Source organism: Panthera tigris, chromosome A2 (assembly GCF_018350195.1).
Source record: "Panthera tigris isolate Pti1 chromosome A2, P.tigris_Pti1_mat1.1, whole genome shotgun sequence".
In the NCBI taxonomy this organism is placed as follows: domain Eukaryota; kingdom Metazoa; phylum Chordata; class Mammalia; order Carnivora; family Felidae; genus Panthera; species Panthera tigris.
The window spans coordinates 28,726,858-28,754,596 of record NC_056661.1 but is presented as its reverse complement, the minus strand read 5'-3'; the positions used below and the strand labels follow the sequence as shown (position 1 = coordinate 28,754,596).

The 27,739-nt window shown below is 42.0% G+C and overlaps 1 protein-coding gene across 4 annotated transcripts in view; it reads left to right on the top strand.

Moving 5' to 3' along the window:
* The window catches only part of FHIT (fragile histidine triad diadenosine triphosphatase), a 1,407,272-nt gene that overhangs the window by 16,760 nt on the left and 1,362,773 nt on the right, over positions 1–27,739 (top strand). For all 4 annotated transcript variants that reach the window (XM_042979314.1, XM_042979313.1, XM_042979310.1 and 1 more), the window contains exon 2: positions 16,622–16,670. The gene's annotated coding sequence lies outside the window, so the exon portion shown is untranslated. The remainder of the gene's footprint in view (positions 1–16,621; positions 16,671–27,739) is intronic.

Here is a 27,739-nt window from a genome sequence, read left to right as displayed (position 1 = left end):
CCTGTCTCTGCCCCCATTTCCCTTAGGGTTGTCACCTTGGTTTGTTTCTTTTAAAATTTTTTGGTATTTTTAGTGTATATAGGAAAATATGTGTATAAATTACTCTCCTTTTTCTTTCTTTTTTTTAGAAAAAAAGCAACATGCAACATACACTATTCTGCACCTTACTTTATTTGGTTTGACTGCTGTATAATGTTCCATTATGTGAATGCTCCACAGTTTTTTTTTTTTTTTTAATTTATTTTTGGGACAGAGAGAGACAGAGCATGAACGGGGGAGGGGCAGAGAGAGAGGGAGCCACAGAATCGGAAACAGGCTCCAGGCTCCGAGCCATCAGCCCAGAGCCTGACGCGGGGCTCGAACTCACGGACCGCGAGATCGTGACCTGGCTGAAGTCGGACGCTTAACCGACTGCGCCACCCAGGCGCCCCTCCATAGTTTTATTTGTCTATTTTACTGTCTAGCCTTATTTGAGGCTTGTATCTTTTCAGCCAAACCAGGCCCAAATGAACCGTGATATTCTGGCCCTGCAGCAATACCACTAATCGGAACAGGCAGCTATATCTTAATTTCCCAGACCTACTGCCTGGCCTGCTGCACATTTTGACTTTGCTTCCCAGGGTGTAGCTGGCAGTGTCTGAAGTATTCTAAATGCAAGAAGGGAGAGAGTGATAAAGGTAGGTGTATCTTCTTTGAAAACTCACTAGCCCCCCTAGCTTTGATTGTAAGGTTGTTCATGGTCTAGTTGGGGTAAAGAGCAACCCCTCCATTCTTATCCGAGGGGTGGTAGCTGCTATAGGAAATCATGTCCTGCGTACTTTTTAAGGAATTAAATGTCACAGTTCAGGACCATTGTGTGCTCCTCCAAAAGACTGTAGAGAAGAACCCTTCCTTGCCTGTTCTAGCTTCTAGTGGCTCCAGGCATTCTTTGGCCTGTGGCTGTAAAACTGTTTCCTTCACTTGGCCTTCTCTGTGTCTTTTCCTCTTCTCTCCGACTCGGATATATCTCTTTGGGGGCTACCATTTGGCCCCCTACAAGGCTTTGATTTTAGTGCTCTGATTCCAGAATCTGTGCTCTGCTCTGCTATACTGTGTCCTGGGAAGTGCCACAGAAAAAGTCTATTTTCTCTTCCACATGATAAAAGAACGACTGGAGGTTTCTTGCTCAGTGCTGTATCTTTATTGTCTTGCTCAGTGCCTTGTGCAGAGGAAGTGCTCAATCAAAAGGAATGTCTTTATCAATGAGTGATCCATTGAATGTAAGAAGGCAGGTTTTTGTGTCTCTCCTTACTTTTTGCCAGGCTGAATCTCCAGGTACTTCAGTTGTTCTTTATGTGAAGTTCAGAACCCTCCACCATTCTGGCTGCACTCCTGGGCGAACTCTCTAACTTGGCCAGGATTCCTCTTAAAATATGCCTTCCAGTTTGAACTCTTGATAGGATCTAAGCAACAGGATTCTCTATGGTTTGCATACTGTATTTTTAAAAAAGGCTTTATTTATTTATTTATTTATTTATTTATTGACAATATGAGCGGGGGAGGGACAGAGAGAGAGAGAGAGGGAGAGAGAGAGTCCCAAGCAGGCCCCGTGTTGTCGACACAGAACACGACACTGGGCTCTGTCTCATGAACTGTGGGATCATGACTTGAGCCTCAATCAAGATTTGGATGCTTAACTGACTGAGCCACCCAGGCGCCTCTGCATACTGTATTTTTTAAAAGTAGCCCTAGTTGTGAGTATGTGGAGAGAAAGGAGTGCTCATGAACTGTTGGTGGGAATACAAACTCTTGCAGCCATTACATAAAACGGTACGGGAGTTCCTCAAAAAATTAAAAATAGAATTACCATATGATCTAACAATTCTGCAACTGGCTCTCTACCCAAAGAATATGAAAACACTAATTTGAAAAGATATATGCACGCCTGTGTTTATTATTTACAATAGCGAAGATGGAAACAACCCAAGTGTCCATCGACTGATGAATGGATAAAGAAGAGGTGATATATATACACAATGGAATATTACTCAGCCATAAAAGAGAATGAAATCTTGCCATTTGCAGCAACATGGATGGACCTAGAGGGTGTAATACTAAGTGAAATCAGTCAGAGGAAAACAAATACCATATGATCTCACTCATATGTGGAATTTAAGAAACAAAACAAAAAAAGAGCTGAATCCAACAATAGGCTCTTAATTATAGAGACCAAACTGATGGTTAGCAGAGGGGAGGTGGGTGGGGGGGATGGGTGAAATAGGTGAAGGGGGATTAAGAGCACACTTATCATGATGAGCACTGAGTAATGAATATAATTGTTGAATCACTATATTGTACACCTGAAACTATTAATATAAAACAAACAAACAGGGGCGCCTGGGTGGCTCAGTCAGTTAAGCGTCTGACTTCAGCTCAGGTCATGATCTCACGGTTCACAGATTTGAGCCCTGCATTGGGTTCTGTGCTGACAGCTCAGAGCCTGGAGTCTGCTTCAGATTGTGTCTCCCTCTCTCTCTGCCCCTCCCCGGCCCACGCCCTGTCTCTGCCTCTCTCCAAAATAAATAAACATTAAAAACAAACAAACAAACAAATAAAAGTAGCCCTGGCTTGTGTTCATTTTAGAGCAACTGCTAAGGTAATTGCTGGTAATTAGTACATAAAAACATAAAACAACAACAACAACAAACTCCCTATACCAGTAGCCCTAGTCGGTCATTGAGTTTTTAGGGCCAAATTCAGCACTCAGTTAAATGCAATTTTGATTGATTTTGGATTCTGAGGATGCATTTTGAGATTGGAAAGAAAATAGTCCAATCGTCATACGTTGGGGTTTAGTGGAAAGGGCAAGCATTCTTATGAATAAATCCAGTTTTCCCTCTCTGTTCCAAGTTGTTAAACCCATGAAAAAAAGTTGTGTGCTGTAAGAGGGATGAATGATGATCCTAAGCAGTTTTTTTTGCAAGAACAAATTTCATGGATTTTCATGACCAAATATTAGAGAAGAGAACCTCTTCCTTCTTAATTTCCACCATTGGGGAATATCATTGGTGGAGTCTTTTTCTTTCTTTCTTTTTCTTTTTTTTTTTTTATAAACCACATTTACCACTGCTTGTGTTAATTTTCATATTCTTGTACCCTGAACACATTTAGACTCTTAGTGTTGTACATGCTGCAGGTTTCACTGCTGTCAAAATATGTTTTTTTTTTTTTTTTTTTAAATAACCCATGGGCTTTAACCAGCACACTCAAGATCAATTAGATTTTTTTTTAGGTAAAATCTACCTTAATATTTAGATCAGCAAGAAGATGTGGTTATGATTAACTTTTGCCCTTATGTGGTAAGATAGGACTGAGGCATACTAGTGCTTTCCAAAATGTTTCTTTTATTTATTTTTAAGGTTTTTAAAATTTTATTTGAGAGATCGTGAGAGAGCGCAAGCGAGGGAGGGGCAGAGAGAGGGAAAGAGAGAAAATCCCAAGCAGGCTCTGCACTGTCAGCACAAAGCAGGGCTAGAACTCATGAACCATGAGATCATGACGTAAGCTGAAATCAAGAGTCCGATGCTTAACTGACCGAGCTGCCTAGGCACTCCTAAAAGTTTCTTTTAATTACGTTTTTAAAAGAGGGGTTAAAACAGTGAAAAGATGCTGACTCCCAGTGGTGGACTTCATGGCTTCCTCTATTCCATTGTACTTTCTACTGCATCTTGAGGCCTTGGTTTCTTCGAAAGGAAACATTTTGAAAACAAAGGCCCTGTGCTTGGGACTCTACCCTCTCACCTCTTACCCAGCTACTAATTCTACTTGACACCTTAGCTTAAATGTCTCTTCCACAGGGAAATTTTTTCTGACCCACAAGACTTGGTTAGTTATTTTGTAAGCCCCCTCAGTACCTTGAACTTCACTTGCAGCCTTCATTGCATCCATTTCAATCGCTTTGTTAACGTGTGTCCTGTACCCCACACTGTAAACTCTGCAAGTCAGGGTCTATGCCTCTTTTCAACACTCTACCTAGTTTAGTGTCTGGCTCATAGTAGACACTTGATAAAGTTTTGTTGACTGATTGGTCAGAGGCTGGAAAAGTCATTTAAGGGCTTATAGGAACAATGCTTTAACAGTAGTTGCATCCATGTACTTGTGTGCACGTACATGTGCAGGCGCACGCTAATGGCGGTAAGTACTGTTTTCTCTTCTTTCTGTTTTTTTGGGGAAGGAGAGGGGACCACTGCATCAAATTACTGGAGTGGAAAGAACAGTTGACATTCTGTTTTAAAGTGACCATGTATTTGACCCACTTCTTCTCTAGTAATGTCATCACGATTGTATCTCATTGCTGTGGGTTCTTGGAGGCTGACAGGCGGAACAAGTTGCTTCAGCTCACAGTCCTCATCTGTCATACAGAACAGCTTGCAGATTCTTATTATGTGAATGAAATATGGAGAGAGGGATATTTTTCTTCCTGGGCTATCAGGGTAATTGAAAGTAACCATATCAGGGCACAAGGGGAAAATGCAGGAAAATAGACTGCTTTTGTGAAGGGCAACCCATCGGCTCTCACAACTGCAGGTGTCGAGTCTCCTCTCCAAGTGCAGAGGCGAGGGGAGTGTTTCCTGTTATCAAAAGGCCTAGTATTCAACCGGAACATTCTTTCAGTAAGGAAAACGCCTTGGTTCGTGTTGCCACTCCTCAGCCACCCGATGAGAGGCCACCACCATTGCCTTTGGAGTACAACCCATGGGACCTAGGGCTCGGGCTTTGTATGTTCTGTAGCTAGGGAAGAAAACTTTTAGTATTCCAGATCAATAAACTGTGGTAGAAAATTGGAAATGTGCTATGAAAAATCATTAGCCAGAGAAATTCTACTGTTCCCAAGTTTTGCATCAGAAAACAAATAACCCTTGACCGCTCTTATAGTTTATATTTTACAAGCTTGGCCCTGGTGAAACAGAATGTCAGATAATACTGCATCAATGACACTTTGCCTTCTAAATGGTCAGTTATGGAGCTTTACAGAATAGTTCCAGTTCACAGGAAGCTTTTTACTTACTTAACATTGGTCAGAAGTACTAACGTGGTGATGGAAAGCAAGGTGCAGTTCAGCAATCATTCAAGTCATGGCTTTGTTATATTTTGAGATAGCTTTAAAATCACTTAGTCAAATAAAACTCCAAAGTACTGTAACTGCCAGGTTGCTTTATCTAATTTATGACACAGAGGCAAAAGAATCAACAATAACCCTCCATTTACCATTATTAGATTAGCTATTACTGAAACCGCAGAAAGTATATAACCCTTTACTTTGTGTTCACTTGAATTTGGTTATTAAGCTTTGATGGAACTTTCATTTAACCAAATGCCTTTGTTTACGACAGTAAGCATGTTAAGTCTTTTGTGTTCTGAATTTGATATGACCATTTTAGAACATGCCTCCCGCAAAGGCATGTTAAAGTTATAGATTCTGTTCATTTGTGTAATGTCAAACATTTTCTGTTCAATCTAGTTAGGATTTGCTTTTCTTCCCAACTTTAAGAAATGCATCTTTTTCTCTGTAAGGCTTTTCTTTTTCAGGAACATAACCAGGCATTAACAAACATAGCAGCTCCATAAAAATTGATTTTTTAAAATTAAATAAGCATCTGGTGGGCTGAAAATGTTTTATACCTGATATTTAAAAGATATTTTGACTATTGCCAAAAAGAATCAATTCTTTCATGCCGTCTCCCTTGCGGATGCCATCATATGCCACTGTGTTGTGTAGAGCTTTGGCTCGGGCTTGGATTGGTACCTCTGCCACTTTACCTGCCTATGACCTTGGACCTCACCTCTTCGGGAGGCCAATTATCTCTAATTACCCTTTCCTCAGTGTGCAATAGAGTTCTGAATAGCACTTTTCTCCTAATGTTATATATGAGGGAATGGATGTAATGTCCTCAAATGTGTGATGATGACTGTAACATTTGTGTATACATGTGTGTATGTTTACTCGCTACATGTGGGTTGTCACCTTAACTGAAACCAGTAATAATTCCAAATTGGGTTATAACAGTGGGAATGCTGTTATCTTTTCAAGATTTAATGTTCTGGTATCATGCCCATACACATGGAACATCGGCACCATTTTGGATCTATTCAGAGCTACAGTTTGAAGACAAGTCGCCATGAAGGTGGCTGTTTCAATTGCTGAAATTGGAACCCAAGAACCAAATCCGTATTCCAAAGAAGTCTTACTTTTAAATTGGAACTTTATTTCATTTCCTTTGAATTGATTTAAAAGCTAGGATAAAGACTGTTTTAGATAACTGAACTAGAAATATATGGCCTTTCCAATAAGAAAGGCTTCTACTGACATTTTGTTGTTAGTTTTCTACTGGCTCTTTCCCATATCTGTTATGCTTCTGTCTAATTGCCTTGCCCTCCTTTGCATTTTTCATCCTTAACTCTGTCCTTTACCTCCACATTTTTGGGGTAGTGAAGACAGGTTTGGAAAACTCTACACCATTTCACCCAGTCACCCTGTGACCCGTAACCCACAGAGGAGTGTTAAGAGGTCAGGCTGGGAGATCTGGTTTCTGATGTTGGTTTCCAGCGAATTTACATGGTTCTTAGGGAATTGAAATTTTTTCCCCCTCATCTCTACCATCTCCTTCCTGTTGGCTTGACTAATGAGTCACAGAAAAATGAAAACTTCTTTAGCTGTGAAAGTTCCAGCAAGGAAAAAAAAATGTTAGGCCTTTGGCATTGGTATAATGTAAAATAAGATAGCATTTAAAGATAGTCTCTGCTTCAGCATCATATTGACAATGCCCCTCACTTGAGTCAGGGATTGGGGACTTACTGAGATACACCATCTGGCAAAACACGGAAGGCCAGTCTTGTGCCAACTGAGAAAGCTGCATCAGTTCCAACTCTTGTGTACTTTGCACATTATTGGACGCCTTGCAAAACGTTTATCACTTTTTAATTAGGAAGGACTAAGGGATTTTCGTGCCCCAAAGAAAATGTCAGCAGCCTGAAGATAGGAAAATTATCCAGTGGATCATAAGGGGCAGGAGGTATTTAACGTTGAGCCTGCACAGGAAACAAGGACAGTTGCCTGCTAGGATCTTTGTTGTGGGCCGTGTGTTCTTGGTCTGTCTGCGTGGGACCGGGGATCTGGTATTTCTATTTCTCTGACAGTTCCCCAGCTTGTTTCTCCTGCAGCGTGGCCAGGCCTTGAGAACCCATGCCAGGAGATCAACTCCGTCCTGCTCCTTGGCCTATCATGTAAACCATGGCCTGTCATGTTCATTAAAATGAAAATTTGTCGAATGGAATTTGCCCGACTGGCAGAATAGTTTAAATGTCAGATGTTGTTAGGCCTGGATATAAATATTATGTTTTTATTGTTAATTAATTGCAGCGCCTCAGTACCAGTGATCCAGAATCCAATTTAGTCTGCAGTAGGCCTGTGGATAAGGGCCAGAGATAATGAATGCAGAGGGAAAAAATGTATTCAGAGTTTCCATTGTATCTGTCAATGTCCTCTTAGAAAAATAGCAAATTTTGGTGTCTCACTTTAATTCAAGAGGTGCAAAACAGAAGGGAATTAAGACTCATTGTCTTTTGAAACCTCTCAAACGTTACTTACTGTTGCATCTATTTCACCTCTAGCCCCGAATCTGTTCCAGCATCAAAATCCCCAAATTTGTTGCTCTGTCTCCTTTCTCTGATTTCCCCCACATTGCTTCCACCCCTGGGTCCTTGGTATGTTCACAGCTCATTTCGGAGTAGAAGAGCTGAGGTATGTAGTCCCGAAATCCTCCTCATTTCTCTTTGTTCGTTTTCCTCTCTCCATTCGCCATCAATCCTTCACTTTCTTTTTTTTCTTCATTTTGTCCTTTATTTTGGTCCCCAGACTCAGCAGCCTATCTGTAAGTCTGCCACTGTTTGTTAAGATCATTTTGCTTCCAAATTGAGCTAGGGTCTGAATATCACTCAGGGTAACACTGCATAACGGTTGGCATTAGAAAGGGGAGCAGAAATCTTGCCGCTGGGGCCCAGACCTCAAAACTGACTGTTGTTGCAAAGCCCTGAGCCAGCAGGCATTTGCAACCGTCCTTCTCAACCAATATCTTGTGGAATACTTGCTGTGAACATGGCATCTTACTCTGCCACCTTCCTGTTTTCCAAAGGCAAGTGGGTGTGCCAGGCAGAGGAAGACTAATTAAGACTTTGGAAGGCAGGACTAATGCCATCCAGTGGTCAGGGACCCTCATTTAATTCCTGGCATCCCGGTCCACGCCAACCTCGTTCTGCCCCTGTGATTAAGCCAGCCGAGAAGCAGGGAAGGGAAAATGAACTTTGGTGTGCTCTGAGTTTCCCTGTCCAGCAGTGTCTGTCAGATTAAAAATGAGAGGGAAGGAGGCCAGAGAATCTTCCAGATGGAGAGTTCAGAGGAGGGCACAACCAGACTCCCTCTCCACAGTGACGTAGCTGGGCTATCGGAGCATCGGGCCATGAGCCAGGAGGAGCACAGGCTGCTGCCTGACCCTGTAGTGGAATGGGGGCGGGGTGTGGGGTGGGGGGGGCGGAGCTGGTGGGCCAGTCACCGTTGGCTTGGAGTAGGAACATATTCCAACCAGGTGCACACAGGCCATGTGGTGGAGGCAGAGCATTTACCCCAAGAGCTGGGTGGGCCTGGTTAGAGGTTGGGCCCTTCATCCTGGACTCTTTTTAAGTGTGTTCCCCCAGGCGTATGGGCACTGCAGAAACCAAAATGGGGAGTTGGTGTTCTCCAACCTCTGTGTTTCTTCCTTTAGAATGAATCAGCCATGTAAGAAAGGTGACCTTAGATAGGCTGGAAGCAGCGGGAACAGCAGTGGCCATACATCCTTGGACAGACTCGCATGTGGACAGCAGTTCCAGACAGCAGGGGTTTGGTGAGGACACAGTGCACTAACAGTCACTCTCCACAACTTTTGGTAGCTCAATTTTTTAACTGGCTTCAGCATTCATTAAAAAGTACCCAGTGTGGATGCTCCGGGAACAGGATTTTGCTCAAATGAGAACTGGTTTTTAGACGAAGGCTCTCTGAGGTCTATGTAATGATAGAATGATAACAAATGAGGTTAAACACTGAATATCTGGTTTGACCTTCCTTAAAAATTGATTATTTTTACATTGCTTCTGGGCAACCCCAGTTTCTCTCCGAGATGACCCTGTTTTTCTCAAAATCAGGTTATATTCGAGTTTGGGGAGGGTTTGTACTATTGGGATCAGAGCTGTTTGACTTGAAATGTCATCCCATTTTGAGGAAACATACTGGGGCCACGTTAGGGCATCCCTGTGCAAATGTCACATTGTCAGAGTGTCTCCCCCTGGGATTAGAGTGGCCATGGTACTTCCCAGTCCTGTCTGGCTGGTCAGACAATGCCACTGCCTTCCCATAGCCAGGGCACTAACCTGGCCAGGGTCATGCTCCCCGAGATTTCATGCAATTTGATTTGTCACTAGCTCTCTGAATTTTAACATGCTAATTATTGGCTGATTGGTATGCAGCTCCTTAGACGTCACCTAATGATTTTCCAGAGCTCATATTCTTGGCAAATTTGCTTTTCCGATGTCTGGCAAATATGACAGCATTGAACAGGTGTGGCGATGGTGTGGGGTGTGTGTGTGTGTGGCCACAGAAGTGTAGGCTTCTGTAGAGAGAGATCTTCTCATCTTACGAAAGCCCTCGGGTACAAATTAAGAAAAGGAAAAAAAAAAAAGAACAAAAATAAACAAAATTAACCCTAACTTAAGAATTTTCAATTTTAGGGACCCCTGGCTGGCTCAGTTGGTGAAGTGTATGGTTCTCAGTCTTGGCGTATGAGTTCAAGCCCCACGTTGGGTGTAGAGATTACTTAGAAAATAAAAAAATCTTGGGATGCCTGAGTGGCTTAGTGTCTGACTCCTGCTTTTGGCTCAGGTCATGATCTCACAGTCTCGAGCCCTGCGTGAAGCTCTGTGCTGAGCGTGGAGTCTGCCTGAGATTCTCTCCCTCCCTCTCCCTCTGCCCCTCCCCCACCTGCGCTCGCATGCTCTCTTTCAAAAACAGATCTTTAATAAAAAAGAATTTTCAATTTTAATAGTAAAGCAAACTTACAATATTCCTTTATTTAGCGAATTTTATTGCGTGTGTGTTATGTGCCAGATACTGTTGTAGAGGATGTAGATTCAGTGCAGAACAAGATAGATGTTGTCTGTATCTTTGTTGAATTTAAGGTCTAGTGGAAAGACTTCCATATGTATTTTGACAGTATTGCTCAGCTTTCTAGGTGAATAACAAAACTAAGAATTATTCTAACCACCCCTCTGAACTCTAAATATATCAGTTTCACAGATTCTGAATTAGAAATTCTAATAGAAATACATACAAACTGAAATAAAACTTCTAGGAATATACCTGAGAAATGTCAAGTTTCTAGTGTCCTTGCTGCTGTTTCTTGTGAGTGTTTAAATCAGTATGCAGATTTACAAATAATTCCATGTGTTTAAAATATCCATTCATCATCAGGTCGTTTAACCAGGGCTATGTTTTCCAGCTGCCTGGTTTTCACCGATACATAGAAAAAGGTTTAAGAATCTTCTCTGAGTTGAAAATTGGCTATCATTTGAAAGGATGTTGCAATAATTTGTCGGCAGTAACAGCTCACTGAACATAGTGTAAGAAGGAAAACAAGGGCCGATTTTATTCAGTGTCTTCATTCTTGTGTCTGGTCTTCATTCCCGACTGAAAAGACTTCTTTCCCAGATATGTAGGTAATTGTTAAAGACTTAAAGGTCAATAACCAATCCCTTCCTGTGGCAGTCAGGTCAGGCGAGGGCTGCAGAATGCAAACAATGGGGGGAAATCCCTCAGTTCCTGGTCGTGTTAAGGTGCAGTTGAATGGTTCCCAGACCTAGGTTTCAATTGGGAGATGATGAATCGCAAAGAAGGTTTCTCTATTTGAGAATGATGCTTGTTTAAATGCTGACTGGTTTTTCAGGGGGCTGGGGGCTGGGTCATGGAGTGAGGGGCTTGCGGTTGGTGAAGACTTTCTAGGTGGCTGTCCTCTGAAAAACCACCAAGATAAATCAGTGTATTAACTGGCCCGTACTGCTCTGCTTCCGTTTTTATGTCTTTTAGGAGCAGCTGAAGCCCAAACCTATTTGGATTGATCGAAAGCTAGTCTGTCTTGCAAGAGGTCATATGAGGGTCATATGAGGTCAGACAGAGTCTGTCTGCTCTAGAACAAAATGGGGATGAGCTAGGCCTGAGGGGGGTAGGAAGTGGCGTACCACATTGTAGCTGCAGGTAAACATGCCTTCATGGCCTAGAGAAGTTTAGGTCCTTGGATTTTTGGGTCAAGGCAAACGTGGGAAGGAGAGGACTACTTTGGGTGGGTATTCCTGACTTTTGTCCAGAGATGTGTACTTTGGGCATTGAAACCAGAATTTCCTGATCCTGACCTGCTCCTGCTTTGGATATGTAGACCTCTGTGGAAAATGCTCAGGTGCCAGAGGTGTACACGAAGACTGTAGAATCCACGTGTACTTGTCTACTCCACAAGTATTTACCGAAGGACGATTTGATGCAGGTATAGAATCTGGGGCTCACAATGCACAGGCAGGTGAGGTTGCTTTGAACAATAAAGGTCCTGGGTCTTGAAGAGTTTAGATGCAAATCAAGGTGATAAAACATACACGCAGGAGAAAGTAATAAGTTGAGGCAATCCCATGCATGCCTGTCACAAGGCATTACATGACCAGGATGAGCCCAAAGTTCTTTTGGAAGACCAGTCTCACGACTATCCCTTTTGACGTTCTGGGAACCTGTAGCACTGGTTACCCTCTCTTGCTCTTCTGCTTTTAGCCTCTTAGTCTCAACTGGACCTTCTCATCACCCTGACACTCAGGTTTTTCCCCGTTTATAAACTATACAAAGAAACTCTCATTGTCCTTTATCTACTTCCTGTTGGTATTTTCTCTCCTCTCCTTCACACCCAAACATGTCTACAATTTGTCCTTATTTGTCTTCATTTTAATTTCCACTTATTTCGTAACTAACTCCCAACTGAATTCTGTCTCAACTAGTCCAAGTTTTCACTGGGCTCCTCAGTGACCTTCACGCTGGGCATTTTTAGTATTTTTATCACTTGACCTTTCTGTGACACTTAATGGTTTCTGTTTTACTTCTCTGGCAACTATTCTCTCTCCTATATGGGCAGCATCCTCCTCAACACAGGTGTTAACTGTTGAAAGTCCTCAAGGATCGGATCTTCCCTTCCTACTTGGTACCGTCTCCCTGGACACCCGCATCCATACTCACATCACATTACTTCCTACGCCTGGATAACTCACCATTCCCAAAACTCCTCTCTGAGTCACAGAGACACGTATCCAACTCCCTACCTGGACATTTCTTTTAGATAGTTCTCAGGCACCTCAAATTCAATATATCCACAACCAAAGTGGTGATTTGGGCTTCAGATGAGAACCCTTGTGCAGTGGGATTCGTTCAGTGGTCTCGTCCAACCCCAGCTCTGCAAGGGAAACTGTCCTGAAGATTATAATATTCAAACACAGGTTTTTAAAATATGATTTCATAATTGACATCTAACTTTAATGTACCGTGATCAGAGAACTTTGATTGGTATCTGTTTTTTGATTTTTGCGAAGACGACCTTTGGGGCCTAACATGTGGTCAGTGTGGCTTATGCTCCACGTGTACTTGCAAAGAATGCCGTGGCAGGTTACATTTTCCACAGGTGGTCACACCAACACATCTATCCAGTCCTGTGTGCTCTTCTCGCTGAGCACTGACCAATATTCCTCCTGCCAAGAGTTGGAGCCTTTGTTCTCTTTCCTTGGGTTTCCATGGGGGTTTGTGAGTGCCCTGTCACAAATGGTGTTAAATGTAAATGGTGTTCAAGTGACTTCCAAGCCTAGGCCATAAAGAATACAGCTTCTGCCTGACTCCCTCTCTGGGAACTCTTGCCCTTGGAACCCAGCCACCATGTTGGGGGACTCAAGGCACATGGCGAGGCCACATGTAGGTATTTCAGCTGACAGCCCCAGTGAAGGTCTCAGCTTTCTTTTGGTTCCTGTTTGCTTGGTGTATAGTTTTCTATACTTTTCCTTTCAGACTCTCTTTATGTTTTAGATGTGTTTCTTGTAAACATCATATAGCAAAGTTTAAAAATATCCATTTAAAAAATTTATTTTAACAGATGTACTTAGTCCATTTACTCTGATTAGTGACATATTTGAACTTATTTTAAATATTTCCTTTTGTATTTTCTACGCATTGTGCTTTCCTTTGCTTCCATTCCAGTCTTCTGTAGAGAATTGGCTGAGTTTTCTGTTCACTATATTGTTCCCTTAGTTGGTTTGGACATTTCTGTTCTTTTGATTACTCGTACATGTTTTAAAATTGTGAAATAGAACATACATACAAAATAATTTTTGGAAGTGCATATTTACAGTTGTTTATAGTTATTGTACTGTATTATAATTATTATGGAAAATAATAAACTGAACATAGAGATACCTCTCTCCTGGCCAAGAAATAGAGCATTATCATATTCCAGAATCTTCCCCAATGCTTCTTATTATATCTCCTCCCTTGCCCTCAAGCTAAATGTAGCCTGAATTCTGTGTAAATCACTCCTTTGCTTTTCTTTATGGTTTTTGGCACTTTTGTTATATTCTAAAACAAGATAGTATATATTTTTGTCATTTTGAACATGTTGTATATATGGAATAATATATTTAGTCTTCTATGACTTGCTTCTTTGTTTTATATCATATTTTTGAGAGACATAGATGTTGATGTGTGTAACTATTTCACTGATTTTTCCAAGCTGTATAATACCCTATTGTAAGACTGTAAAAATGTATGTATTCATTGTACTGTTGATAGATGTTTGGGTTGTTTTCAGGAGTTCTTGGCATTCTAGCAATGATGCTCTAAACATTCTTGTATGCATCTCTGTGAGCATATATGCAAGGGTGTCTTTGGTTATATACATAGAGAAAGAAATGCTGGTTATCCTTAACAAGTTGGTCGGTAACTTTAATGCATATCTTTAACAATTTATCAGTATCTGTTTCTTCCTTCTAAGCAATTCATTCCCCTCACTTATTCCATATAATTATAGCCAACCATTCATTTCTCGTTATTTGCAAACCCTAAAAATTATTGTTGTTGGTTTTTTACAACCAAGGCTTAGTAATTATTATTCAATACCCATTATTTATTATTAAATTAGCTAGATTAACCATCATGCTTGCTAATTTCTTTGTTTACCATTGCTTTTTGATACTCATTCCTTCCATCTGGGTTCAATTCCTTTTTATTCAATTATATCTTTTAGTATTTCTTTCAGCAAAAGTACACTACTGTAAACAGAAAACAGTCTGTTTCCCCCCCTGAAAAATGTCCTTATTTCTTTGTCATTCTTGCATGATAATTGGTTTAGCATGGCTATAGAATTTTTGTTGAACTTTTTTCCCCCTTAGTACTTTGAACATGTTATTCCGTTGCTGCCTTGCTTTTATTTTTGCTGATGACAAGTTGTTTTGCAAGGAGTCTGTTTTTTCTCTCTGATTGACTTTAAGACTTTCTATCTCTGGTGTTTTGTGGTTTCTTTCTGATGTATCTACCTGTGGATTTGCTTTTATTTATCTTGCTGAGGTCTTGGGGTGCTTTTTTTCAAGAGGATTCATGTCTCATTCTCAAATTTACATTCATTTTCTTTTCATATTTGTCTTCTCCCTTTCTTTTGAACTTGACTATTTGGATATATATGTATTTAAATTATCATCATATTTTGTTTAGCATTTCTCTGTGTTTAAAATGGAAAGGCAGTTGTCAGACCCCACATCTATTATATTTTGCAAAATGCAATATTATACTATTTTATCTAGTCTTCTCCAAATTATGTTTCCCCCAAATCTATTGCAATCCATGTAATACAGGGGGAAGGGGAAATTTCTGATGTTGTCTCATAGAGGGTCTTTATCTCCTGCATTAATATTCCAAAATTTACATCACAGCCCAAGTTTGGTCATGTTCTTTAGTGGTCATGCATCACTGGTATTAGGTTGTTTGGTAAGAGCTAATAATGCAGGTACTTAGGGCACTGAAGGAAAAGAGAAAGAACCATGGGAAAACCATGAATTACTTGGCCATTGCCAACTATTACACCTGTAGGGGATGTTGGGACCTAGCTGAGAATGACAGAGGCAATATTTCCATTATTTTTGACCACATGGAGTCATCATGTGAGTAATGATGTACTGATATAGAATCAGCCCGTGAAATGTTATTACTACAGTAGATCCCTGCTTATTGACTGAGGGTGCATTCTGACACCCCCAGTGGATGTCTGAGGCTCTGGATACCAAACCCTGTATATACTGTTTTTTTGGTGTATAAGTTAGGCGTAGTAAGAGATGAGCAACAGTTCTGATCTCCCTCAGAATATCTCATTGTGCTGTACTCACCCTTCCTGTGATGACGTGAGATGGTAAGAGGCTGGTGAGATGCAGTGAAGTGAGGTGAATGATGTAGGCACCATGAGTGGCCTTAGGCTACTTTGACCTTCTGATAATTTGTCAGTAGCAGGATCATCTACTTCCAGACCACTGTTGACTGGTGGTAACTGAAAACACAGAAAGTGAAACCTCCAATAAGGGTGGACTGCCATATTGTTTAACAACTAGAACGTGGGCGCCTAGGTGGCTCAGTTGGTTAAATGTCTGACTTTGGCCCAGGTCATGATCTTGTGGTTCCCAAGTTCGAGCCCCACATTGGGTTCTCTGCTGTTAGCATCGAGCCTGCTTCAGATTCTCTGTTCCCCTCTTTCTGTGTCCCTTCCTTGCTTGTGCTGCCTCTCTCTCAAGAATAAAATAAACATTTAAGAAAAAAACAAAACAAAACCATAATGTACCACACCTCTTGTCATGTGGACCCGTGTGTGCTCAGTATGTGGCATGGTTTAGTCACAGGAAGTTTAATTTAACAAGTCAGATTTTTATTTGAAATGTCAAGCGGGGTTTCCTCCGTTTGGGGGGCTTTTCTCTACTGTGAGAAGGGGGACTGTGCCTGTCAGCTTGCATTTGTGTACTCATGGGAACAAGTGGCAAGGTCTAGATTGAAAAGGCCATGCACCTTGTGTATATGGAACAGGCTTCCCCACATAAAACTTGGCAGAGAAATGGAAGTCGAGTGTGCAAGAAAGATGACAATGAAAGAAGTAAGCAAATAAAATGCCTGGTCAGACTGTGTGTGCTGCATAACGTTTAATTCCATTTTCATCTCTGCACTTTATAAACCATTCCCATTCTGTTGAGGAGTTCACAACCCAAAACACTGTAGGTCTGGCCAGTTTTTGTGATTCAATTCTGGGTAGATGTGTGCACTGTTTTCGCTTGATGACGGTGTCTTTTATCGGCCTCTTTGTGAGGGAGGTACAAGGCATGGGTTTTATCAGTGGCTTCTTCGGCCAGCACCACATACCATGGCATATGGAGATTCTACTTGGAGACTCGGAGAGAAAATGTTTAGTGTTTTACTCGCAGATAACTCACTACTTTTGTTTTTATCTCTTTGTAGCTTTGAAGCTCAGCAAAGGAGGAAAATCCATTGAGAACAGTCTGTAAAGGTAAGTGTATTTATTACATGGCCTTGACAAACATTGCCTTTACAACATTGATTTTTCTTTTATTCAGAGATTTAAACACTTGGATTAAAGATATAGCTGACAGGACAACTTCCTTAACCACCTGCTTGTCCTCCCTCTTAGGCAAAAGTGCTGAGCAATAGTTAGCAGAGAGCAGGAGGAAATAAAATGATGTGCTGAGGGTAGCCAAATGCAATTGTATGCTTGCTGACTTTTGCTTTCTTCTCAGCAGTTAAGACATTCCACTGGAGCTAAGTTTACTAAGATTAATGCTAGATGGAAAAAGAATGCACTCGTACTGCTTCTAGTCGATGGTTAAATAAAACCAGCTGGCCAAATAAAGCATTTAAACTAAAATGCAGAGTGGCATTTGAATTGGGCTGGATGAAATTTATCACGCAAGTCAGTTGTGCAGTTGCGTGGAGGACCTAGTTTTGTAGGAAGGAGAAAGCCAGCCAGTTTGGTGTAGGTAATTTCATCCTGCCCAGTCTCTGTGAACCCTAAGTGAATTACCGGAAATGAACTTCCAAGTGGGAAGCAATGGGAAAAGTACCTAGCACCTTTCTGTGACACATTAAAATCGAGTTGGTTTTTTACATGGAAAAATGTAATTGTTTCCTCTTTGCTAGGTATATTTATACGCATACCACTACATGGCATTGTTCTTTGATTCATTGTTTAATTTCTGTTCTGCATGAAGTATTTTAATTTAAAGAATTCATTCTGGGGAATTATAGGGCTGCAGTTTCATCAAGAGTCTTTGGTGGCCAGGGTGAAATATGCCATAATTTTCCATTTGTTTTCATCATCAATTATGTTTTTGACAATTTTAGCTTTTTTTCCTGTCGTTTTTATTACAGCAATCATGACTGTGACCACTTTAGTTAAAGTTGAAAAGCCATTTTGATTTACCTTATATTTTAAGTTATTCCCAACTTTATGACAGATCTACTTCTGGGTCTGAGTTTTTAATGTTTATTTTGAGGGTGAAGAAGAATTTTACAGGCAAATTAGAGAAAACTTCTCTTGAATGATCAAAACGAGCTATAAAAACACGGTTTTGAGGATTTGCTTTGGGATGACTAAACTCCAGCCCATGACAGCTGGTTGGCCTGGACTTCTTCTGTAATGGCTTTCGGCCATATAACTCCGCCTATCTCTGGACCGTTGCACCACATCTTGATATCTTCTTAGAAATAAATTCTCATCAATTTTTGGAATTGGTGATATTGTAGCAATCTTGAGAACCTTGCAATCTTTAGGTACAGTTATGGGGTTCACATTTCTCTTGGAGAGGGTTTTCACCCAGCACAGTCCATTTCCTCTGCTCTCAGCAAAAATCTGTTGTTAAATTGGTATTCTGGAGTCAGACATGGTTTCAGTCCCGGTTTGGCCTTTATTAGCTATTGGACCATGGACGCGTCATTTACCCGCTCTGTGTCTCAGTTTCCTAGTTTGTGAAAAGGAGGTAATAATACTGTTTTCCTCATAGGATGTTGCAGAGGGTAGATGGATTACTCTGTCCTGGCCCATGACAACTACTCAGTACATGTTAGTTGCAGCTGCTCTTCCTAATATTCCCATCATCGTCATTGTCATCCAATCAGCACCCTTCTGAATGTATTCATCAGACATTTTGACAAGTCTGTGGTTTTTGGATGCTTCAGGATATTTCTGAAGAGCATGTCGTGCCTAGAGAAGGACCAATTCTGCCTTCTCTTTAGGAATCACACGAAAAGAGAGCTTTCAGGTTGTATGAGACGTGAGACCTCTGGAAGTAAAATGTTGTCAGGTTGAAGGTTTGTAGGCGTCAGGGTAAACACTTTCTTTGACTGTGTGTAGACAATTACTAATTAATGTCCTCTTAAGAAATTAGTGATCTAACTGCTAGCTAGTTAGATTCTTAAGGAATTTTTGAAGGGAGTCTTGGTAAGTATAGAGGGACTTCTCTGTCCTTCCGCTTTCTTCCCAGTATTTATGTGTTTCCCCTTCCTGACAGCACCTTTATTTCCTTTTAAGGTGATTTGATTAATGGAACTGTAACCAGGAGTCTACACTCAGCCTAGGGCTGGGGGCGTGATCACCAGCTTGGTTAGGTGGGTGCTCGTGTACAAGTTGAATCTTGAGCTGCGGCATTCTTCTCCTTTTTCCAAGTTGGCATTCTGCTCTGAAAATATCTACTCCACTCTGGGACCACCTTAGCTCTTCCCGTTCCCCAGTCTCCATGTCTGTCTCGGTGACTGATGGTTGCTAAGCCTTAGTTTCCAGTCTGCCTTGGATTTGCTGAGTCCCTAGTTTCCTTCCAATAATCCTCAAATTAGCCAACTGGCTTCTACTGCTTTGCAACTACAGAAGCCTAAACTGGTAGAGTAGCTTACACATTAGGGAGCTAGATTTGGAATAAATGGAGGATGTCTGGAGGTTTACAATTAAAATACCATTCATTACTTTCTTCCCTCATGGGCAAGTAACTGAACATTTTGCAGTAGGTCACAAAAGATGCAGAGTTCTCAATTAGTATTTCAAAAATGGGCTATTTTGCTGGACTTCCCACTACTCCTTTGTTTGGCACAAAGAAGTCACTTGTGGCTGCTTTTCTGAGCTCTCAAAGGATGTGTGTGTACGCAGGGGTAGAGGTGGAAAGGGCAAGAGAAGCAGAGAGGTCTTCCCTCCAGTTTCTGGGGCCCTGGTCTCTCTGTGGCAGGTGGCTTGTAAAGGGACTGTGATTTCCTTCTGCCTACTCTAGCCTCCCAAAACAAAACTTGTGAGATATTTTGCTGCTTTTCCCTGAGTTTTTATTCCTCTGTTGAACACTTTTCTTGCCCTACTGAACACCTTCTTTTCAATGATGTGTAAAATGTGATTGAAAACTCAATTATTTTCGTCTCTGGCATTGCTTGTGGTTTCTTGACAACGGAATGGGCAAGTGGGCTCCATTTCCCCTGGTGTCTTGTTTGTTGACTGCTTCTGTGTTCTGTGCAGTGCCTAGAACAAAGTTGGTTGATGATTTTTTTTTTTTCCACAGGAACATCAATTGTGCACTCCTCACTGTGAATAAGTAGCTTGACAGCATTGTATGGGTGGAAAGAGCCCTAACTGAATCGTTAAGAGCTTGGGCTCTGCTCTTCGTAACTTTATGATTCTGGGAAAAATACCTAACTTTTCTTAAGGTCTTAACCTCACCTGTAAAATCAGGGTAAGCCTTGCCCTGTCTACCGCATAGAGCTGTTTTGAGGGATGACATAAAGGCAACGTGTGTGAAAGTGCTTAGCCAGCTATCAAATGCTGCGTGACATCAGTGTGTTAGGTGATGTTGATGATGCCACTTATATTTATTAAACACATTGAAAAATCAAGGGCTTTTTACTTTTTATTTGTTATTATTTTTTTTAGAAGGCTGAGTAGAAAAGGGACTTAAATTTAAAACCAAAGATAAAACCAGGGGCACTTGGGTGGCTCAGTTGGTTGAGCACCTGACTTTGGCTCAGGTCATGATCTCAAGGTGTGTAAGTTTGAGCCCCAAGTTGAGCTCTGTGCCGACGGCTCAGAGCCTGGAGCCCGCTTTGGATTCTGTGTCTCCCTCTCTCTCTCTCTGCCCCTCCCCTGCTCGTGCTCTGTCTCTCTCTCTATCAAAAATAAATAAACTTCAAGAAAATAAAAAATAAAAACAGAACTCTGCCTACTGCTTGTGCTGGATATTCTCTGTGCCTCCAGCTTCTTGTTCCTCTGAAAGGCTCTGTGCCCCAGGGGGCTAACCTCTGTTGTCAGCATTACCTGGGCTTCCTAGCTCTCCAGCTTTTTGTTGTATTAGCCCATGGAAGGCACTGGGTGAAAATCCGAGAATTCGAGGTTAGAATATCATTCCCTACCTTCCTTGCCACACTTTGGTTGGTAGTGACTATAACCCTCTAAGGAGGGCCACAGTTCCTGCCAAGGGCCCTTCTTCTGTGGCTAGAGCTCCCGCTGCTCTCTGGGAACTGCTCCTTCTCCTTGCCCCTTTAAGTCTGGGGGAGCGACAGTTTTGTTTTTGCTAACTGCATGGTACTGGACTGTCCCTTCTGGCTTCCCTTACCCTTTCCCACACCCTTTATTCCATTCACCTCAAACACCCCAGGTGAAGCTGCTACCTCTTTCCTGATGTGACCTTGATGGCACAGAGGAACTTCTTTCTTTATATTTACATGTCTTTCTGCCATCCTCAGTTCAATTCAGCAAATGCCTTTTTAGAACTTCCAGTGAGCCAGGGACATAGTAGGTGGTGATGGCACACTTTCAAGAACTAGATATTTTGGTGGTGCGTTTGGAGGGATTATATCCATCAGTTTCTAAAAAGCAGGTATGGGTCGACTGAAAAACCTTATGTTAACCCTAGTATGTGAAGATATGTAATATATACACGTTATGAATTATCTTTTAAAATTCATTTTTATTTTTGTCAAAGCAGCTTATGTACATGGTTTGAATAAAACAGCACTAAAAAGCAAATATCGAAAAATGCAACACCTACCTCCTCCTGCGTTTCTCCCACCCTTCCAACGCCCACCCCCCAGTGGGCAACTTTCAGCTCTGGTACTTCCGGTGTTTATCTCTGTTTCCAAATAATGTGCTTATACTGTGTTTTCCTGCTGTATCAGTGTCAGCAATAGCTCTTTGACACTCCCCACCCTCACTGCTTCTGGTCCCCGTAGCCTCTTAACATAATTCTTTCACAATTTTTGTTTAAATCAGTATGTAATACTTATCACATTGGTCTGGTTAGCACTGTTTTCTTTAACATGTAACTTTTGGTCTTCCTTGGAATTAAGATAAGCTTTCAAAATTTGCTTACTTTCCTAGGCATCTTCCTTATGAGGTGTGGCTAGTAACGGCATTTCCATTTTATAGTTGCATAAATTGAGGCTTAAGGTTGAAGTATTTTGCTCAGTCAGATAGCTCATAAGTGTCAGAATTGGGATTAGACTACAGCCAGTCTGTCTACAAAGCCTGCATTCTTTCTTTCTTTATTTTTTTTGTAATGTTTTTATTTATTTTTGAGAGAGAGAGAGAGAGAGAGAGAGACAGAGTACAAGCCTGGGAGGGGCAGAGAGAGAGAGGGAGACACAGAATCTGAAGCAGGCTCCAGCCTCTGAGCTGTCAGCACAGAGCCCGACGCGGGGCTTGAACCCGTGAACTGTGAGATCATGACCTGAGCCAAAGTCAGACCCTCACCAACTGAAACACCAGGCGCCCCTACACAGCCTGTATTCTTAATCATGACCTGATTTGCAAGCACTGTCATTTCAGTTGTTATCCTAATGGCCGTGTTAAAATAAAACAAAATGAAGACTTGAGGTCTCTCTTCAGATTCAAAATCAGTAGATCTGAAATGGGGACCAGGAACCTGTCGTTTAAAAAGCTCCACAGATGATCCCATTGACAAGCAGGGTTTGAGAACTTTTCTTCTTAATGTCCTATCATTACTGTCATCACCATCCTCCCCATCATGACCACCAGCAACATCACCACCACCTCCATCATCGGCCACGAATGACCGTCTTGTGCTCTCAGTGGCTAAGTAGAAATCCTGCTGTTGGTTAAAGCAGCTGCTTTCTGACCTCCTAGGTGAGATCGTACTGGTAGGTGATTCAGGTAATGATTTATCAGGCCATTTTTAAGTTTGGCCAGTGCTTTGGGAGGAACTATGCCCCATAGAAGTGGACAGGTGTATTTTTTTCACCTCAGTTGGTAGTTACTTTATCTGGATTAAAAAATAAAAAAAAAAGGCAATGAGAACATTGTCTCTGTACTTAACCCTGACCTTAAACGGACTCATTTTTTTTTTCCCTGAGTCCCCTAAAATGACTTCTGGAGGAAATAGAAAGCTCAAGGAAAAGAAAAACTTTGATGTCTTTGTTCTATTTGCTTTCCACGCCCCCCCCTCCCCCCCAGCTTGTGGCATTTCTTGTTTATCAGGCAGGAGAGAAGCAGTAAAATTTGGCCTGGGGTTTTCTCATCCCTAGGTGTGAAATTATTTCAGAACTATAATAATAATACTTTGCATTTCTATAGTCCTTTTATTTGAAGATCTAAAAGTATTCTGTTGGTGTTAATAGAGCTTCCCAGCACCCTCTGAAGTAGGTAAGTATTATTAGAGAAGATTTCCTCCAAGAACATTTTCACTTCATATCCCATGTGTGACTTGAAAATGCTTTTGTATTATTTGGGAATCTGAACCATTTAAAGTGCCATGCATATAGGACACTTGGTTTCTTTATATGCAGTCTTCACTAATTCACAGCACATTGAGGTAAATATAGTCCATTTCCCATGAAGGGGTGTGGCATTATTTAGAGAGAATTAAAATAAAAGCATTCTCTTGTTGCCTTTTATTTGAATGCTTTTGAAAATATTCAGTGATGTCCACCAGCTATGGAACTGTCTATCTTACAATTAATTTTCCCTTTCTAAGGTAGCAGGACTTGCAGGAATATACTGAATAACTCGTGGGGATTGTCGGCAATGTGGTGTCTTTTGGGAGCTCATGACATGTCAAGCCAATTAAAAATACAAACCGACTTTGCATTCTGATTTAAAGGTTTAATTCTGAAAACTTGTTTTGAATGTTGCATGCCTGAATTTTAATCATGCATACATACATACCTCATTACATTTTTCCCCCTCAAAATGTTGGGAAGTTCTATCTTGGTGGTGTTTGGGGTGTCTGCTCACTTAGTGTCATTGATGCAGAAGTGTTACATGTCTGCCATAGCACATGTCGGGGAGCAAGAATGTCCCGTTCTATTCAAGGACCTTCTGGCAAGACTAAGAATCAAATTGACATGAGACAGATTAACAAGAGGGAAACAAATTTAATTTTATCCATATGGAGAATCCACATAGACATGGAGATTCCAAAAACAGTCAGGCAAAATGAGGTATATGTATCATTCTGACTTGAGAAGGGCGTGGGGGTCTGGGACTCAAAAGGGAAGGAATATAATTCACAGGAAGATGAAAAAGAGTAAATATGGGGTAAACAAATGTTTGGTGGGCCACTCGGAAACAATGGGACACAGAAAGGACTTTGATGAAACAGGACTGACTTTGTTCCTGTCTACTAGGAAAAGAGCTTGTCGCAAATCCTCTGGGTTTCAATTGCCTTTTTTAAAAAAATGTTTATTTATTTATTTTGAGAGATAGATAGAACAAGAGCTGGGGAGGGGCAGAGAGAGACAGGGAGAGAATCCCAAGCAAGCTCTGCACTGCCAGCTCACAGACCGACTTGGTCCTGATCTCCCGAACTGCGAGATCACGACCTGACCTGAAATCAGGAGCCACCAAGGCACCCCTCGATTGCTTTTTAACTGAAAACACTCAGACTTGCCCATCTTGGGCCTGCCTTCCCTTGGCCCCTGCAAACAGAACATTCAAGAAAAGACCTTCTGTTTCTTAGTCCGTGCTGGCTATTCTAGGAGGTTCCTCTTACAAGCAATGTTGGGTGGCCCTGCTGTGCTCTCCAAAGGAGGTTGGGCTCTTTTGGATTTCATGGACCCAGTATTCATTTTCCCAGCATCTCCTCACCATCCCCACCAAAAGTCCTGTTGCCTCCCTAGAGATCTACCTGGGAACAGAGTGCCAGCCTCTACTACTTCAAGGAACTGGAAAACCTCCAGCTTCTCCCCAGTAGTAGGAAGGTCCAGTCCCACCCAAACAAGGTTAAAGGAAACAACTGTTTTAAACGACATGATCCAAACTTGTTTTTATCGTTGTCTTTTTCTGCCAGTGTCTAGCATGTACCCCTCCATGAATTTAGGCTGTCGAAAAAAAAATCCTTAGTGGGGGCCAGATTTGGTTGAGAGATTGCCCTCTAGTACTTTCTGCTTTGGGACAAAGGGACTGGAAGCTCTGTTGAAGTTCTTGAGATCAGAAAGGGAACTATACTGAAAGCATAACGAAATCTACGAGTTGGTATGCTTAAAATATGCTGCCCCCCCACTGAGACGAGGTGATGCTTCAGCATTTGTGGTGTTCTTTATGACTCTTATGATGGAGAGAGCATCAGATGATCGCATGGTTAATTCTTTTCCTGGCCTTTCAATTATCTACCTCTTTGGGAGAAATTCACTTAAGACCCATCATTTGAAGATTTGGAGGAATGTGGGCAAGACTATGTATCTCTGCACCATTTTCTCCTGAGTCTTTTGCTCCAAGGAGGTCATATAAATTTGTTGCTAATTATATGAAGATAGATTTATCAGTCAAGATGCTTTTGGCTACAAATAATCAGAAAGTCAACTCAAAATGGTTTAAACAATAAAAGAATTAAGAAAAAAAAAAAGCTTCCCACCCTCTCCATATCTACCTGGGGAGCCCCATGCATGTCATGATTGATAGGAAGGCATTATAAAACCTGGGCTCTGAATGTCTGGAATCCAGCCTCAATCTACTTTTCCCTGGTGCCAAGCAACTGGGGTCCCACCAGGGTGCCTTTGATGGTTGTCACTGTGCTGTAGGGAGAGGATTTCAGCACTAAGCTGTTGACAGATTGTTAAGCATTGTCACTTCTTTTGTGAATTTCTCTACCAACTTGCATTTGAACACAAAATAAAAGCCATCGGAATAAGGAAAATGAATTATCTCAAGGAACAAGATATCCCAACAGAGCAACTCCAGGCTCTGTTAATTCAGTGGCTCAACAATGTTATTAAAGTCTTCATTTCTTGCCTTTTTCCTCTGCCATCTTCACGGTTTTGACTTGGTCCTCAGACCAAGGTGCCTTAATGGTTCTAAGATGGCTGCTTCATTCTGGGGAGTCATCTCTACTAATGGTAGCATCCCTTGGCATAAGAAACTATTCTTTGTATCCTGTTTTAAAAACAAGGGACCTTCCCTGTAACCCCTCTAGCAGGCTTCTCCTTAGGTGACATTTGGCTGATTGCAGCCACATACTCCTTTCTAAATCATACACAGGCACATGGGATGGGATTACCTTGATTGGGTTAGATTGGTGCTTTCCAATCTAAATTTGTTCTTGTCATGGTACACCTAGAAAATGATAATGTTTGGTCAGCACATTAAGTAAACAGAAGAGGCTGCTCATATTTGAAATTTTTTTAACGTTTATTTATTATTGAGAGACAGACAGAGACAGAACATCAGCAGGGGAGGGGCAGAGAGAGGAGGAGACACAGAATTTGAAGCAGGCTCCAGGCTCCGAGCTGTCAGCACGGAGTCGGACACGGGGCTCAAACCCACCAACTGTGAGATCATGACCTGAGCCGAAGTCGGATGCCCAACCGACTGAGCCACCCAGGCTCCCGAGGCTGCTCATATTTGGACGTGGCTTGTGTATGGGTATGTGCATGCGTGTGCCTGTGTTGGGGGTGTGAGTGGGGTCTGTCTGGCTGTCTTGACCCTGTTCTGCCTGGCTGCCTTAGGGGCTAAAGAGATGATATCTGAGCAGCTATAACCCATCCCGTTCTTAAACTAATCAGGATTTACCCCTGAGCTGGGTTAATCCTCACTTTCTCTGGGCATATGGCTTTGTGGAGGGAGGATACTCCAGTAAAATTTAAGTTGTACTTTTTTTTTAAAGTTTATTTATTTATTTTGAGAGAGAAAAAGGGAGGGCAAGCATAGAAGGGGCAGAGAGAGGGAGAGAGAATCCCAATCAGGCTCTGCACTGTCAATGCAGAGCCGGATGTGGGCCTTGAATCCACAAACCGTGAGATCTTGATCTGAGCCAAAGTCAGACACTTAGCTGACTGAGCCACCCAGGCATCCCTCAGTTTTACTTTTAAGGCAGAAGAGGGGATGGCTGTTGGATAAGCCCTCAGCTGTGTCTGCTGCATAGGTGTTTCTTGTCTTTATATATACCTAATATCCTTCTTTGAGTCAATAGTTCCTTATGGAGAAAGGACCAAGTTTTGCAATTTTAAGTACTCAGTGATTATTTGTATATTGCATGAATGGGTATGTACTAACGTACTTGACTAACTGATGCTTTCATTACCACTGACCTCCTAGAATGTGCCAGAAATGTGCTGTAGGAGGTGCAAGAAATGTGGGCCCCCGCTGATGATTTTACACCTAGGGAGGGAGACGGGTCATAACTACTAAACAACACATATATAATTAAAAGTTAAGTCCTCTTGCAACAGGAGGCAAAACAGAGCAGGCCTCTTCATACTTGCTGGTCTGGGAGGGCTTGAGTTTATGACATTTTAGCTGAGGTCTGCAAGAAGGACCAGAGGGGGAATCCGCCATGCAGGGTGTCATAGCCTTGGCCCTTCTAACTACCGCTCAGTTCAGAATCATTTGTTTTTAAGAAACGAACCAAACAAAAACAACCCAAGACGGAGCATTTGCTCTAAGACCACCAGCTAGTTCACCGATTTGAGGGCAGGTTGGACTGAGAGCCTTCCGAGACACTGGCCCAGGAAGTGGTTGACCCTCTCGAGCAGGACAGGTACACGGATAAGCCACACTGTCTCTCATTGTCTCCGTCCTGAAGCACAGTGACCAACTCGGGCTGCACGTGCTCTCCCACTGCTTCTCCCTGCACACCGGCTGCTGTGCTGCACGTATCCTGGGCCACCTTGACTGTCCCTGCAGCCCCCTCTGTCCCACTTAAGGGGTGGATAGAGACTGACAGCAATTACTCCAGTTCCCCTTTCCTGGGGGGCAATGTCTGAATCGCTTGATCTAGGTCAGGTGCCCACACTTGCTGGAGTCCGCTGTGGTCTGGGCACAGGGTCCACCTGGCCGGCTGCCTACTTAATTCTACTTAATCCCTCTCAGTAGGATTGGGAGAGAGTCTCTGACAAGGAGCACTGTAGGCCAGGTGGACGGATTAATACCCTTGTTAAATGCTGTTTTCCAGGTTCTCCAACCTTAGTAACACTGGGAGGGTCCCGATGATGTAAATAATTTAGCTATTACCTGAGTTACTTAGCCCAGTACTGATGCCTACTGTAGGGCACAGGATACAGCAGGTGCTTAAGAAGTAGTTAGTGATGATAATAGTAGCCAAGTGGACTGTGAGCTATGTGGTAGTTCTTTCTTAACGGTGC